The sequence below is a fragment of the Emydura macquarii genome, unplaced genomic scaffold, assembly GCF_026122565.2.
Source record: "Emydura macquarii macquarii isolate MOO-44397 ecotype Brisbane River unplaced genomic scaffold, CSIRO-AGI_Emac_v2 contig_312, whole genome shotgun sequence".
NCBI lineage: Eukaryota > Metazoa > Chordata > Testudines > Chelidae > Emydura > Emydura macquarii.
In genome coordinates this window covers 8,432,017-8,450,136 of record NW_027130449.1, presented here as the reverse complement: position 1 = coordinate 8,450,136, position 18,120 = coordinate 8,432,017, and positions in this window count along the sequence as shown.

The window sequence follows — 18,120 nt, the reverse complement described above, 5'->3', positions numbered from 1 at the left end:
AGAAGAATGATGCTTTTAACCATCTTAATTTAACTGAAATAAGCACAGGGACAGTTTCCTTACCCTGTTAAAAAAAATGTAAGCTTTCCCTTCTTTTTTTTTTGTAGTAGTTTATATTTAATCACAGTACTATGCTGTATTTGCTTATTTGTTTGTTTTTTTGGTCTCTGCTGCTGGTCCCAAATGAGTAGAGTGGTTGACCAGTCACTTCATAACTCAGGTGTTCATAGAATCATAGAATATTAGAGTTGGAAGGGACTTCAGGAGGTCATCTAGTCCAACCCCCTGCTCAAAGCAGGACTAACCTCAGCTAAATCATCCCAGCCAGGGCTTTGTCAAGCCGCATAACTCTGAGGTTCTACAGTACATTAGATAGGATAGGACAGGACGGACAGTCAGTATTAGCTCCAGCAAATGCCTTAAGTATTGTGTCACATTTCTCCAGGAAAGCCAGGTTCATTTTGTGCTGATGTTTTAGTATTTTGATGTTTGTCTAAGATGGTCTGGTTTCTTGTTCTTTTATTATACACTGTAAGAATTTGGGGGTGGGGGAGGGAGCATATTTGAATTTATGCAAATGACAAAAAGAGGGATCCTAATCAAATGCTTGAGTCACCCTTAAGATCATTTTAAATACACATCCTAAAAAATCCTTTGACATTAGATTGTAAACTCTCTGGGGCAGGGAATTATTTTTGTTCTGTGTTTGTACAGCACCTAGCACAGTGGCATCCTAGTCCATAATTCTCAGGCACTACAGTAATACAAATAATAAATAACAACAACAGAAATTTAGTGTAGCCCTCTGTGAGAGAGTGCTAGCTGCAGCACCCTGGTCATTTAGGCAATTCTGTAACAGAGAAGACTAAAGGCTTAATTGGAGGCCATTAACCTATTATGGCAGAGACTGTTGACACTTGGGGACAATGACTGAGCTAATAAGGTAATCAGTTCAATAAGGAAAGATATACAATTGGCAGGAACAGGAAGAGAGTGTGGGTGGAAGAGAGCAGCGAGAAGCTGTGTGGAAGTCTCCTCTGTCTGTATACTCGTGGTATGGTTTGTTCTGTGTTGAAACTGAAGGTTAAATACAGATGTGGTGAAAGGGAACCAGCCTGGGTGTTTTTGTGACTGAGAGACCACAAAAACAGGCTAGGCAGCACTGCTCGCTGAGGAGCTGAAGAAGCGCCCTGTGACACCCACTCACAGCAGACCAGGTGATTGAAGGGCTCAAGAAGTAGCAGATGTCTTTTTTAAAAGCAAACGATTACAAATAAAATATTGGAAGCGAAGAAGGCGGCTTTGAAATGCTGAGCAAAAGCCATTTTAAACTGATTTCTTGAGCGGATCAATTGATTTCAGGGCAGCAATATCGGATTGAAAGTTGTGGCCCAGGCTGCAGCCCCTCATTCTCATCTGTGAGCCATCAGTCACAGGAGCGGCTGCATTGACTCCTCAACAGTAAGATTTACTCTTGGGCTACGTGGCTCAAGGAGAGACTCTACCAGGTAAGATCAAATCCCAAATAGTCAAAATGACCCGTTAGAGGCCAATGCTCTTACCAGAGAGAATAGGCTCCAAGGCAATGTAAACATGATCCGTGGGTCCCCTCCAAAATGGCTTGGTAATAAAGTGAATGGCTCTTTTTCCTTTATTGATTGACAGGCATCACTAGTGACCCATCAGCTGCTGAGACAGGTCCATTGGCAACGCTCCTTTTGGACCACAATAGATTTGCTTCCCACTCATTAGCTAATAAAAGCAGACAGGGAAGCTCTAACTCTTCAGATTTTTCCCCTGACAAAACTCATTTATTGCCAAGAGAGAGATTGCCCTCTCCTCCTTTCTGACAGGCCAATTGCCTCCTGAAATATAATAAATGTTCCTTCAAGGGCTGACAGCTTTTTCTTATGGCAGTAAGTAAACAACATTATCATAACAGGCAGGACCTCGACAAACAGTAGGAGGATATATATACATTGGAGCATTACCCTGTTAGAAGAGGGCTAGATTGTACCCTTGTCTTAATCAGGCAGGGGATTTGAGTGGAAAAAGGCCCACCAACTCCCTGCTCAACTAAGTAAAACCTATATGGATCTGAGTCTGGTCTGGAACAAAGGTCTTTCTTCCCTGGATAGGAGCAAGGAGGGAATGGGGATTTGACTCTCTCTTTTGTATGCAATAGTCTATAATAATACCAAGGTCTTAAATGATGCTTTTTACCCATTGATCTCAGAGCACTTTACAACCAAAGTCAGTATCAATATCTCCACTTTACAGATGGAGAAACGGAGGCACAAGGAGATGAAGTGACTTGCCCAAGGTCACCCAACAGGCCAGTAGCAGAAATGGGTATAAAATCCAGGAATCCTGAATCCCAATCTAGTGCTCTACCAATAGGCCGCACTGCCTCAGCTGCCCCCTTTTCAGAGCTGCAATATTAGGGGCAAAACTGAGGTGCTTGTGAGGCATGACGACTCTGGCGCTACACAACATGTAGAATACATATAAACATGCAAGGCATGGTACAAAGTAAAATGCGGTCTCTGTCCTGGCAACTTTAAAATCTGAAAAATCTTATCAACAAAATAGTAAGTTAATATATTTTAAAAAATAATCAACTTTTCTCAAAACCAATACTTCTGTGGAAAATTTGTTTCTTTTGTAATTTTCTGGTTTTCACAGTAAAACCTTTTTATATATATAAATTCAGTTTTACATTTAAAAAAAGAAAATTTCTATTTAAAAAATTGCACAAAATGAATCTATATTTCTTTCAAAAATTTTCAACAGAAAGTATTTGACAGTTGCCAGCCAGCTATTTACAATCTAGGTAAATCAAGAAAAAGAGGGTAAAACACACCAGCAGTCATCACTTCCTCTACAATAACTAATGCTTGAAATATTTATTTCTCTGTGAGAACTAATTCTTTCTGTGTGCTTTTAGTGTGCACAAGTATTAGTCATAAATAACCTATGTGAAAAATGAACTTCCTAAGTGAATGGCTTGCATTTAAATGTGCTGAATGCTTAATTCCTCACAGAGACAAGGTAGATGAGGTAATAGCTTTTATTAGATCAACTTCTGTGGGAGAAAGAGACACGACCTGAAGAAGAGCTCTGTGGAATTCAAAAGCCTGTCTCTTTCTCCCACAGAAGTTGGTCCAATAAAAGATATTACCTCACCCACCTTGTGTCTCTCATATCCTAGGACCAACACAGCTGCTACAACCCTGCAGATTACTCACCGTTGCATTGTGATCATTGTAACAGAAATAGCTGTGCATGCGCTTTCTTAAAGAGCAAAATTAGATGCTGGTGAGGTTCTCTAGTTATATCTGCCCCAGCAGTTCCAGAGCCATGTTAGCTTCTGCAGCTCCAGGTGCTTCTAGAAAAACTGAGGGGATAGGGACTTCCTGTGGAATGGATGGAAAATAAAGCTGAGTGACTCCAAAAATGCAGATTCGGGTTAACTGAAATGGTAGGCAATTTTGTATTGACTGTGTGAAATAATTTCAGTTGGAAGAAAAAAAAAATTAAAAATTCCCCAAAAGTCAAAAGGTTTCATTTTGCCATTTTAAAAATGAAACACTTCGACTTTTCAATTTCAAAACAACTTTTCCTTTCAAATTGTTCTTCAGAGTTCTTCAAATTAGTTTAAAAAGGTTTAAAAAAAAACCCTCAAAAATGAAATTTTATTTTGGGTCAAATGACACTTTTCATTTGACCCGAAACAATTTGGAGGGGGGTCAGTTTGGCCACTGAACGGAAAAATCGGTTATTCGCACAACCCTACTTGGAAGTCAATGGGACTGAGGCTTCTAAATCACTTTAGCACTTTTGGAAATTTCACCTTACATGCCCAACCTAAGCCCCTCCCTCAGGGGCCAGGTATATGACTCCACTCCCCTACCCAGCTGCTACTGCTGGCGGTGTTGTTCGCTGTGGTGTTGTAGTGGAGTTGGTCCCAGGATGTGAGAGAGACGAGGTGGTATCTTTTACTGGACCAGCCTCCGTTGGTGAAAGGGACAAGCTTTTGAGCTTCATGGAGCTCTCCTATGAAGCTTGAATGCTTGTCCCTTCCACCGGCAGAAGTTGGTCCAATGCAAGATACTACCTCACCCACCTTGCCTGCTGGCAGCGGGCACCCTAAGGCGGAAGGCCGGGGAAGGCGGCCCTCTCAGATAGCCCATCAGGAACAGGGGATGGGTTCTTTCCTCATTGACTGGCAGCCAGTGATTCTGAATGACACAGAACCACCCCCTGGTTGTTTTTTGCCTCCTTTCTGTCAAACAGATTCCCCTATGCGTAGCCGTCTCATCACACACCTCTCTGGTCAGCATCTCCCATGGGCTCACTTAAACAGCTCCCCGCCGAGCGTGCTGGATTTGGTGAGTTGCCGTCTAAGATGCTCATAGCTCCCTTTTCATTGTACAGGAGCTTAGGTGCTTAACTCAGGCTTTGTAAATCACAGTGATTTTTTCCAGGTGCCTGAAAGTTAGGCGCCATAATGCTCAGTGTCACAGCACCCAACTCCTTTTGTTCATTCAGGCCCTGGTGCTTGAGCCTATCACTTCAGAGACAGTTGCAAACTCATAAATCTAAATTCATGGTTTAGCCTCCAGAGGAGCAAACAGTTATATTCTGTTAGTGTGGGCTCCTTCCTGTGTATCATATTTCACTACCTTCAATACAACGTTTCACAAGTCATGTATTGGCTATTTGGTAGTAAGATTTTCCAGCAATTGCCAGGGCCTGATCCTGCAGTCCTTTCTTCAGTAAACCATGTCCCCATTGTCAGTGGGAGCTGTGCCTATAGACTGCAGCGTGGGGCTCTATTGCTGATGGAATAAAGAGACGGGTATAGTCAGATTGTCTCCTGCATGCTCTGATGCCGGCTACCAGAGGATCACCAAAGCATAGCAGCATGAAAGAGAGCTGACATAACAGCTTCTGTGCCCTCTCTCTCCCTGCAACCCCAGGATCAGGGAGCGCAAATGCAGCTTAAAAACACCTTTGCAACCTCCGTCCTGAGAGCACAGGGTGCTTCTTTGCCAGAGCTAAGGATCAAGGCAAATCAAGTGGTTTTCTATCAGAAGCTTTCTCCTCACGTTGAATAGCCCTGTGCTGACCTACCATAACAAAGAAAATACCTAGCGTTCTGCTTCCCTCTCCTATTTGCACTGGATTTCCCTGAAGAGCAGACAGCAGCGTTCTTGGCTGTAGAATCTCAGTATTCATTTGGCACAGGCAGTCCTGGGAGTGATCCAAGTAATGGCCTAGTCAATTACTGCAGCAAGTGAAAAATCAGTCTGTGGGCGCCTTCAATCATGCAACAAGGTCTGGAGGGGGAATCATTTGCCAATGTGTCTCTCTCCACTCTTGATTTTTCCCAGCAAGCACAGACTAGAGAAGGAATCACAGAACAGCCTAAACCTCTGGCCACACACAGTCACACAGGGCAAATGGTTTGATTCTTTGCAATCAATTTAGTGCCAAGGGAAAAGTGCCAACATGCCAGCAGTGGAGACTGAAGGCCATGTTAATGCAGAAAACAGGTACAATGCAGGCAGCACAAGCTGCACCTCCTTCTCTTTGTTTGCCCAGACAACCTCATTAGGAGTGAGAGGGGAGTTTAGTGGTATAAAACTTGTCACCTCTACAGGCCAGGTCCTCAACTAGTATAAGTCAACATAGATCCATTGCCTTCAAACTGAGATGAAGATCCGTCTCAAAAGGTTTCTAATGGAAATCCAGCCCAGCCAACTGTTACAAGGCTAGTGGATGGTCGGTGGTTTCAGTGCAGTTTTCTGTGTACTGAGGTCCATGTTATGAAATAAAGCCTGATCCCTACTACCTACCCTCATTGATGGCTGTCTCAGCAAAGAGGCCCAGGATAGAATGGGTTATGAAGGCAGAATAACTTTCTCATCCTTAGAAGTCATCAGAGCGGAGGTAAATTGTTGGGAGAATGACTTGCATTGCCACGTTCCCCACTGTGCCTACTCTATGGATAAGAAGAGGACCAGAGTGTCCCGCTAGCACCTTGGAATACCAATGCCCACTGCAAGTTATGACTAACCCCCACTGAAGCCAATGGGTGATGCTTGTATGGAAGTTAATACAGATCTCACAGCAGGAGTATTAGCCCCTGGATGTTGCTTCTCTAAGGAAAGGCGTTTGCACAGAACACAAGTTGAAAAGGCCCCTAGAAAGCACAATGCTGCATTAGAATTAGTGCTCGCAATGAGATTAACGGCTGCAATCAAGAGTTAAAAAAACAAACAAACCTAAACTAGACTATTACTCAACGCCATTCCTTAGGCAAAGCTCAGCTATCGAGGGGGATGAGCGGGCATCTCCTGCTCTGTAGCCCCCACCATGAAAGAGAATGGAAGGGAAACTTGGTTGAACAAACATACTGATGACGCAGGGCTCACCTGATTGACAGCTCAGTGTGGTGTTAAACACCATGTGAACTCCAGGCAGATGCCGTGAACAGTCAGCTATGCAGATGCTGGGCATAAGGAGAGCTGGGACTTTTAACCCTTTGTCTGCCCACGCTCTCCCTTAGGCACGAACATTTGGCAGAAGAGCCTCTCTCAAAACATATGCTAGGGTTGGACAGTTGCCCCTGGTTTTAAACTCCTTTTCCTTTGGTCACGTGAGATCCATTTGTCCAGACAAGTGTTGATAGTAGGCTGTGTTCTCCACTCTGTTATACTGATGTAAGTCCATTCACTTCCACAGAATTACACCACCTGGAAACCGATGTAATGAAGTGCGGGGAATCAGGCCCTTTGTTGCATAAACAGTTATTTTGAAAAGAGTGGGGAGGGAGATACACCTGTAGCCTACATACAATAGGACTCTCACGTCAGGCAAATGGCAAAAGTCTTTTCTGAGAGCTGTGGGGGACAACACACATCCCTGGGTAATACAATGCCCCTGGCAGCAGTTTGAATTAAACCTGGATCCAAAAAACATTAGCCTCTATAGTCTGAGCTACCTCCCCCTCCCACAGCTTCCTTAGCTCATAAGCTGTAGCATATTCATAGACTACTATATATGGACTAGCCACTAGAGAGTCAGAGAGACACGCCACGTAAGTGTATGTTAGACCTGCATTGACACTAGTGCAGGGGAAGACAGGATGTGTTTTCACCTCCTTGCATTCAAGGGTTGCAGGAGCCAGTGCAATTTCCCACTATGGGCTAGGACATCTCTCTGGTAGCTACCCTAATTTTCTCCCCTGCTACAGTGTCCCCTGTAGAGTTCTGCAGGGGTGTGAAAGTGCTGGGGGGTAGGTCCAGCCTGGCCACATGCCTATCCAATCATGCCTCTCCTTCCACTTTGCCCTAGAAAGCCTCTTGCACACAGTGCTACTGCAGAACTGGTGCAGAGCTGACCCCACACCTGGGCACAGAAGCCCCCCGCACTGAAGCTATTTCACAGCAGGGTCTTACAGCTGATCTATCATGCAAAGGGGCACAGAGCAATAATGTGACAGGCCCTGGACGTCTACTGCTCCCTCTCAGACAGCATAAATAGCAGATGCATGCATCTAAGCCTGTACCTCAAGGTTATGGCACTATGGTAAAGCACATCCACAAGCACAGCTCCATTTCATAGTAGTCTACTAGCCTGACTTTTTGTGCAGAGACACTAACCCACTTCAGACATCACAGATGCACTGCCCGACACTAATACTCTCCATTCAGCCAAGATCAGGTTCACTGCTTTGAAAGATTGATCCAAGGCAAAAGTAATATTGGCAGCATACACGTGTTTACAACTAGACGGGGTGTTTTAATGATGTCAGGCTGAGAAGTAAAAGAACCAGCTCTGAGAATTACTTGTATCCAATATTATTTTGTTAATACTCTGCCTGAGTAGACAGGACTTCTTGGCCTATTATGCTTGGATTGTACTGAGATGGAGCAGCAAATGGTGATGGTGACAAACTAGGCATTTTCAAACCATGGCCATGAGTACATATGGTTTCATTACAGACCTGATCCAAAGCCCAGCTGAAGAGAATGAGAATTTTTCCACCGACTACATTGGGGTCTGGATCAGGCCCCATGTGGCTATCACCTGTGAACACACTGGGACAGCCACTTACTAGGAAGGCTACTATGAGCCAAATTGTAAAAATGCATGGAAAAGGAATTTTAAATGGAAGCTAGGCAGAAGTTTAGGATAATCAAATGAAATGGTCTGTTACAATGAAATTCCAAATTCTACAGGCCTGGGATACTAGTTCAGTTTGGTGTCAAAAGATCAATGCCCCTCCTCCGTGCAGATACACTCACCCCCTCTGTTTCCGCCTAGAAATTCCTGCCACAACAGGCAATTCCCTTTTCCTCTGTTGCACAAGAGGAAATTGACTCTCAGATCATATTCAACAATCTTGTTGCTTGCTAATGCTCCCACTATTCTGTCAGTCCCCTTCTGCTTTTATATGGTCCTCACCGGAGCTGGTCAAACATTTTCCAATGGAAAAATATTCTGTTGGAAAATGCAGTTTTGTCAAAATCAAAACTTTCTGTAGGAGCGTGTCGATTTTAACAAAGTTTCATTTTGACAAAAAAATGAAAGCAGCATTTCAGTAAGTTCAAAACATTCCATTATGACCTTGTCAGAACAAAATGTTTTGATTTTTTGTTTCTAAACAAATTTTTATTTCAACATTGTATTTGATATTATATGATAAATTATCAAACAATTTTAGGACAATTAAAAATCACACCAAAATGTGCCAACAGACAAAACAAGACATTTTTGAAAATTTTGTTTCATAGCAAACATCAAGTTTGGGGGATTTTGTTCCAATTCAAAAGAAACAAAAATCTGGAAACTGGAATTTCCTGTGGAACAGAAATTCTGAATTTTGAGCAATTAATATCACCATTCAATGCTCAGCAGTTCCATTTCACTGAGGGAAATCTGCCCTAACCCCAAAGCCTTTTTCTTCAGCCTTAATGAGATCCAGTTACAAAGAAACAAATAATTGCTACTTAAAAATAGCAGCAAACAAAAACCCTACCTTAGGTTAGAATCTATCCTAGTCTTCAAATGTGCAGCTCTGCTTCAGTCAAACCCTTTTAGCTCCCATTACAGAATTTCTTTGATTGCCTCTGTGCACCTTATTGGACCTTTCTCGTTACACTGCCTAAACACCTGTGAGGGATCTGATCAGGAAGTTAATACTTTGTTTACTGGAATCAGATCATGCACCCTATTGCAATCATGCATTGCTTCCCAGAGATTATTTGGAAATGACCACTTTACAGATAAGATCCTGATTCTAGGTACAGGAGTTTAAGCTTATGAGTAGACCCACTGAAATCACACTTGCACATCTCACTTTGTCACCCCTAAAATGCAGCCAGCCCTGGGCAGCAATGTGGTAGCTGTTTAACAGAGGTTAGGTTTGGGGATGGGAATTAAAGAATGATTATGCTTGAATTCAATGGGGCTAACTCATAGGCTGAAAGTTAAACCCCATGCTGAACTGGATGGGAATTTAGATGAATAAATAAAACTAATTCATTTGGCTTGTTTTGTCTGTGGATCAGATTGGCTTGGGGGTTATTTTTTCTATTCTGAAAATTGTATTTAATCTCAAGAGATTGAAATTGATTGCTAATAAACAGTGATCCATTATCCACCAGTAACAAAGCACCTTATAGTATTCAGAGATCAGGCTTTTGCCTCAAACTCCTATTCCAGCTAAATGGACTAATGCAGTCTCATTAATAGGTCCCACATCATGGCTGAAAACCCCATCTTCAGTCTCACACTTGGCCTGAGAGTACTGTATCTTGCTTCATCTTTTCTTCTCTGGTTTGTAATAAATAATTGGCAGGTTTCCAACTAGGAGAAAGTCAATGAAAACAAGCCATTTCAGTCCTCCATTCAAATCAAGTATCCTCTTCTCTCTTCACCTGACCTATTGTAAACATTTCCTTCAGCCCTTGTCAAAATCAATAGCCAAGAGTGCTAAAGTACTGGATAAATGGCACCAACTATTCCTGGTATGCTATAGGCAGAACGTCAGGTAAGGAAGAATCTAGAGAAAGCCCATTTTTAAAGCCACATGGTTAACCTTTGTTAAACAGCTACTATATTTCACCCCAGAGGAGGCTGCATTTCAGTAATGGTGATGAAGTGAGACGCAAGCTGACAGCCAGAGTGTATCTTAGTCTTTTCTGTCCCGTGGTACAGAAGAAAAAAAGAGTTGGGAATGCTCTCCCATAAAGCCATAAAAAAAGGAAAGCAATATGTACAGGGGCGGGATCTAAATCCCTGAATCCAAAAATCCAACACAACTTCAGGTTAATTGAAATTCAGACCCAGGTTTTTTTACTAGACCCCTCATCTTTAATATTATGTGCACAACTGGTTTATTTTTGCTATAAAAATATTTTCACTGAGAAGGCAAATTCACAAAATTACCTTTAGCATCTTTTTGTTTACTTTTAGTTTTTAATTCCAGTGATCATTAATAGCGCTAATACTAGTTTCTAATTCTAGTAATAGTCAAAAAGAGTGAATCATTCTAATTGTTTTAAGGATATCTGGTTGTGCGATACCTGCATTCTGAGCAATTTTGTGATATTAAAAAATGTTTTCTAAAAAGCTTTCAAATAATTTGCAAAAATGTACTGAAATCTTTGAATCCCCAAATCGTCCATGTTCTCTCACCCCTAGATCGTACCTTCAAAATCCCACTGCACAGGAGCCAGTGGATACAATTCTTCAACCTTTGGCAGAGAGCTTAGAAGCAGTAAAATGCAGTGCAATAAAGAGACTGGGATTTATTGAGGCGCAGTTGGTGTCAATTACATTTGAGGTTTGGATAACTGATAAAGCCCTGTTTGAAATACAGCATCCAGTTTTGTCACTGTCATAATAAAGATATGACAATTAAAGATGGTAGAGCTGGGAGCAAATAGAAGGATGGAGTGACTCCAGCATCGTAGTTACTGAAAGAAGCTGGAAAAATTAACTCTGTGTTCTCTGAACAAGAGAAGACTAAGGCTATGTCTACACTACAAGCATTACAGCAACACAACTCTTCTGTTGACTTAGCTGTGTCTACACTGGTGGTTAGGTCAAGCTAACTACAGCACTCAGGCCATGAAATTTTTCACAGCCCTGAGTGATATCGCTAGGTCATTCTAATATTTAAGTGTAGGTCAGGCCTGAGAGGGGACAGTTTTAGAGGCATACAAAATCCTGAAGGGAACAGGTAAGCTGGAGGAGCCTATTTCAAGTCCAGTCGAACAGGAGAACAAGGGAACACAAACTTGACCCAAGCAAGATACAGTCACTACAGGAACTCGGGATGGGTTTATTTTAATTTGTAGAGTGAACTCACAAGTTATGCAATAGGAGCAACTATAATAATTAGGGAATGGTGCCTTCCTTCCTTACCCTGGTGAGAAGTTATTCACACAAATAACTCCATTGCCTTCACAGTGGGGCTCACAGTCATAAGACCCTAAATTAGAGTTTTGAAAAATATATTCTGAAGTCCGACTCCTATTGGAAAAACCCAGTCCTTTTTTTTTTTATTTTTTACCCTCCTCAAATAGTTCAGGATTTTTTCAGAAACAAAAGAATTGGGATCAAAGACATCATCTTCGCTCATGTCATACTTTAATCGATCTGGAAATTGACTGATGGGCACTTGCTGCTTGAGGCTTATCCATACGCAGTGAATGCATAATTCCAATCACAAAGATGAAATATAATATTAACATCAAACACAAGAGGGAACTAGAGCACCAGAATATGGCATCGGTGGGAAAGCACACCAGACCATTAAAGCCTTGTTGAAAACCATCTGATCAATAACCAGACTTTTCAAATAATTTGATAGAATGGTATAAAATAAACTATGCCTTTCATTGTAGTCCTTTTGCCTCAGCTCCTTAGCACAGACCCCTGCATCCATAAGAAGTTCCACTAACTTCAATGTAACTCCACCTGGATACAGGGGTCCACCCTAACAGATTATATGTCAGAATCAGCCTGTGTGTGCAATATCCTGCTAGATATAGACCCGATTCAGGAAAGTACTTAAGCACATGCTTAACATTAAGCATGTATTTAAGTCCCATGGGACCAGAATCAGGAATCTATATGAAACATTTAGAAATGATCCAAATGTTTTTTTGTTTAAATGAAAATATTATTTATCGTATTTATTGACAAACTAGCTTTAAAGAGACAGTGTTAACACACCAGTGTAACTGGAATCAGAATCTGTCCTCTTATTTTGATGTCCTTAGTGCTCTCTGGATCGGTCCTGTAGGCATTTTTGTGGGTTATTTGGGAAAGCTCTGTTGGATTTTATGGGACTGCCCTCTAAATTTAATTAGAAGTTTTATCACTCCTATGAAATGCTATAGGATGATTCAAAAACCTTATTGCAAGTTTATCCTTCTCTATTAAATACTTTAAGGTTTAATGTAATTTCTATGGAATCCCATTACATTTCTGTAGAACCCTCTTGGTTGCCTCTCTCTTCCAAGTACAAAGGATTTTTCCATAAAAACCTGGACTGAAGGGCATTTAAGCAACTCTCCTCATGAGAAGTTCCTTATTGCTTTTCTCTGAGGCTCAGGGTCTCTCATGTTTCATTCCCATTGCTACTACCTTTATATGCAGTAGTAGCCAGAGGCTTCAGCTAGGGCCAGGCCCCATTCTGGAAGGCACTATACAAATGTATAATAATTGACAGGTCCCTGCTCCAAAGATCATCTTCATTATTAAACAGATGTTTGGGGCCTCATTTTAATTTCCCTGCCACTGCTATGAAACCAGCATAACTCTGTTGACTTTAGTGGGGCTAATGTTAATTTACAAAGGAGTAAGTGAGATCAGATCCCAGTTCAAAGGGAACAAAATGAAAGCATTAATCTCAGAGCTATGCTCTGTATTCTTCTCTAAATTGAGGAGTGAACAGAGCAGAAAACTTCTCTGGAGTCCAACAGAATGAGAAACAGATGGGAAATGGTTTGCAAACAGGAAATCAGGTTTGTTTTGTTTTGCTTATCACTCAAAATCCTAATCAGAAAATTAAAGAGAATAGCATAACTGCAAGTCACTTTGTAGGAAGAGCACTGTGCACATGAAGATACAAAGCGCTGACCAAGGAACACGTTTATTTCTCTGTTATGTGTTGAACCTGGCATTAAGTCTTACTTTAAGCCTAGATCTGACACACACATAGTCATGTGCTTAACTTTACTGCTTGCAACAATACGATTCCAAATAGTGAAGGTAAGCACATGCATCAGTTTTTGTAGAATCAGTGCCTTAGTTTGTGAATCTTAATAAAGCTTTTATGCAGCTGAAAAGTTTGTGCTGACTACTATTATTAAAGATTATTGCCCTGACCAGAGAGACAGAATGCGTTTTATTCAGTGTATTCCTTGGTCAGATTAAAGCAGTAGCAATTGAAATGGGCACATTTTACAGATTTAGGTTCTATGCGTTGTGAACACAAAATTTCATTAGAAGTAGGACTAAAATGCTGTGTGGGCCTGCTGCTGCCTGTCTGCACATGGGGGAATGTCATTCCCTGAGAGGAAAACAGACCAGTAAATCATTTTTAGCCTATAATACAATGTAGATTTAGATGATCCATTTAAATATTATCCGAACCTCAGTCACTGGTGGCTCAAGTAGAACTATTCTTTATATCACGTAATTCAGATCATATTTAAAAGGATTTAAAGCCGTATCTATATTTTCTTCCCCAATAATCCTAATTATAATTTTATGTCTGTGTACTTAAAGGGAAAGTCCTCTCTGTATACATAAATATACATACACATGCACAACATACCTACGCATTTTTAAGTAACCCTTCTTCTGTGCTACAAACATATGTCTTATTAATGCGTAGCTATCAAGCTAAAAATCACACTGTATCTTTAAAAACTGCTCACCTGTGTTACTAACCACTTCTGATGACTAAAACTGAAACATTTAAAAAATAAGAATTTGCATGGACCTTTCCCCATTATTGCTGTTTTGTTTTGCTTTTTTTTTTTTTTTTTCATTTAACTTAGGTTGCCCAGTGAAATTAGATTAGTCATTTTTGCTATTGTTTATAGTCACACTTTCACTTTCTGCTTCTCCTACATTCAGACAATGTTGTTATTGTATCCAAAACTGAAGAGGAAAATTTAAAGAAACTCTGAAAATAGGCCAACATTATCCCTGGTGTCACTCCACTAACTTCAGTTTATTACTAATCTCACTGAGGCTAGTACAACCCTACTGATTTCAATGGCGTCAACACCAGGCATATGTAATGTCCAATAATTCTAGTCCTGTAAGAGTTTGTTGTTGTTGTTTGTTGTTGTTTTTTTGTTTATCTTCCCTACTTTTGTTATTTTAAAATCAGCAAAACCTATTTTTCCTTTAAACAGTTCCTTCAAGCATTTATAAATGTGGCCAAACACATCAAAACAAAAATAATAAAATAGAAAGCTACGGTAAAAATAAAAGCCTTTGCAGAAATTCTGCAGACTTTGTATAATCTCCTGCTGATCAGCATATTGCTGTGTGTGTGGGAGGGGGGAAATCCCAGCAGCTTTGTATTGTATCTAGTTATTTCTTGGCTCACACCCAAGCCAATAAGACAGTAATAATTATAATAAAAAACTAGATTCATACACCTAATAACAGACATAAAAATATATGTATACAAAATGTTTTAGAATTCTGGTGCAAATTGTTTAACTGATTGCTGGACTGTCATTCTGCTAAAAGGAATGAAGATTTCAGAGCAAAGCATGATGGGACGTAGTTAGCCATGTGTCTCAACCCAGTGTAAGTGGATTTGATCCTGACATCCTAATTGTACAGGTGGCTTCAAGGAAAAGAGTTAGAGGGCCTGATCCTCTTTCAGTGGAAGTTTTGCCATAAGATTTCAGTGGGAGTAATATCAGGCCCACAAAAGCTAAAGAGTACACCTCCTAGCAAAGATATTATGCTCTGCAGAGGGTGGATGAAGAACATTCAGTTCCATGAGAATGCTACAGATACAAATGGCCAGAAATAGAGCAAACTCAGCACTATTTTAGCATGCTATTTCTATAGTTTGTCTTTAGGGCTTCCTTGGAGTAAGTTACAGTAATGAAGATCAAAATCATTTGGATTGGGACTTTTGCAGGAGGCACCCAACTCCTATGTGTCAATGATATTTGGGCACAGATCTCCTTTATTCCCCTTTGAAAATCACAGCTGTGTTTATTTACTCAACAGATACAGCATGGGCTTCCCGTCCACACTACCCAACCTCTCACCCTGACCAAGAGGGACCACCCCTTCAAGTCAGAAGTTCTTTCATTCTTTAGGACCCATTCAATCCTAGGTCTGTCTGCTATACCTGCCAAATACAGTTGCAAGCTGTTACCAAATGCACTAATTCTGCTCTCAGATATGCTGGTACAATTCCACTAACTCCAATGGAGCTATAGTCATGTAAATGAGAGGAGAAGTCAGCCCAAGAGGAACTAGACTCAAATCAGCAAATCATTTGATACAAACACACCAGAAAGGAAAGACTCCAGCTGTCCTGACTCAAACAGAAGTCTCCTTTGCCTTCAAGCCAAAAATAGCTCAACCTGTCTGCCTAAACATTTCATTAATTATTATAATTATTTATTAACCAGGAAGGGGGTGGAGTAGAAAGTTATGCAAGCTCAGAGCTGCATTAGATGGCAGGGAAGTTCAAAATGATCCTGTTCATCTCCTACCCTAAATATTCTGCACACGCCTCTTCACTGATCTTTCTTACTCTCATGTCAGTGTGTCTGAAGGGAATATTAGCTGTTTGACTCATAACTGACTTCCATGGTTAAATCTATGATTTTCTTCTTGACTGGCCTGCCCAGTCCTAGCCAGGATCTGTCTGTCTGTCTCTCTTGGGGGGCAAATGGAGGAATTTGGGATTTTATTTTTAATCAGGAAAATTTCTCCCCAACTTGTAGTATAGTCAGGCAAATATAATCAAGCTCTTTCTTATTTGTGGACTCTCTGGGCCAGATCCTCTGCTGATGTCAATTGAAGCCAATAGAACTATGACATCTGACACTAACAGAGAACCCCATGTATTCCTGTTGCAGTGTTTGGGGACATGGGGTCAGTGGCGCCAAATGATATGATTTGATCTTTAAAGACGAGTCCTGAGGACCTAATGAAACCTGAGTCTCAGGGCAAAAGCCTGTGGTTAGGCAGGTACAATCCTTCCAATACCTTCTGGAAAAAATATGGATTCCTGTTCTCCTATAGCAAATTAGAAGTTATTTTTATTTTTAAATACCATAGAGGGACTCAAATATTATGGTGATTGGGAAGAAGGGCATATAAATAGTTAGAGAGATGGATGTCAGGAAAAGGAAGAAAAATCTTGCAACTATGCAGAATTACCTATTCAACTACCATTCCAGCCCAGTTATAGGAACATAGAGAGGTATAAGATCTGGACAAAGATGTCTTAGGCTTTATGGCTAATGGGCTTCAGGAATGTCGTTCAGCTGCGTTCCCCAAACATCAATACTCGCTCTGACCTTGTCCAAGTGAGTGCGTAAACTGCTAGCAATGTGAGCCAGACAATGGCGCCCACAAAATAAAAGTCTGAGTTATGGAGGGACCTGGTTGAAATTGGTCAAATTTCTAATTTTTTGGCCAAAAAAACAATTAAAAAAAAAAGGTCAATTTTGACGAATTTTGTCACAATTTCTTTGATGCTTTTCAACTAGCTGATCCATTTTTTTTAATGTTGACAATTTTCCATTGAAATGTAATTTTGGTGGTAAAAACGCAAAAGAAGCTTTCGAGGACTTTTTTTGTTTGCATTTTTCAACCAGTTCCAGTTATTATGGGTGTGTATTTGTGTGCGCGTGCAATAGCTTGATCCTGCAAACATTTTAACAAATTGGTAACATAACATACACAAACACACAGAATCCACTGGAATATCTGTGTCAGTAACATTACTCCAGTGTGCAAGTGGTCGCAAGATCAGGCCTCCTACGAGGCTCCTACAAACTACGTGTCTTATTAAAATTGTTTAATTTACTATTTTTGGATCAGGTTTAGACTGCAGGCGTTGTGGACATCTTTTTGTTCTGTTTGTACAGTGCTTAGCACAGCAGGGTTCTGGTCCATGACTGGAGCTCTGAGGCACTGGAACAATGCAACTTAATAATAATAATTATTGGCTGCAGTCGCTTTACAGACTTACTGGCCCCAGGATATTAGAAAGGTGGGCGAGGTAATATCTTTTATTGGACCTACTTCTGTTGGTGAGAGAGACAAGCTCGAAAGTTGATCCAATATGTATGAGTTTTTTCTGAAAGTAAGGGGGCCTTTTTATGGAGGAGGAAGTTGTGAAGGAGGAAGACATCCCCCACCCTCCCCACTCCTGTCGCCTTTATGTCTCCTGCTCCTGCGGTGTTTATTTCACAATATACCTATTGTTAGTCAGTAAACCACTCTACTGGAGCAGGTAGCATCTAGCCAGAAAGAGGGGTAGTTTTGACCTAAATTCTTTAAACACATGACCTTGCTCCTATTGACATTTATAGCACAACTCTCATTGACTTCATGTGGTTAGTTCGGAGGACCTCCACCCAAAATAAATAAATATAAATGGTTTGGTAGCGTTTCTTTCACTATTGAAGGAAGTGATATAAATAGTTCCCCTTTAATGTGCTTTTCCTGGAGGGGGTAAATGGATATTATTTGTGATTCACCGAGGACCACTGCTGAAATATGGCACTAGAATAGCATTTTAGCCTGGGATATGCATATGCCGCTATTCTGCACAGGCATACATACATGCATTGTGAGTGGTAAATCAATAGCATTACTCTCAGTGTATAAGGTTAAGCAAGTGCATAAATCTTAGCAGAATTTGGGGTGACAGGTTTGTTTGAAGTGGGAGGAACAGGGAAGTTTGAGGGAATGTGGGGGGGGGGGGAATAAGGAGAAACTAGAGAGAAGGGAGACAAAGGAGAAGTGAGGGGAAGGAGGATTTGCATAGATAGTGGATCTCGAGAATAATCTCACTGGTTTCCCTCCCACACA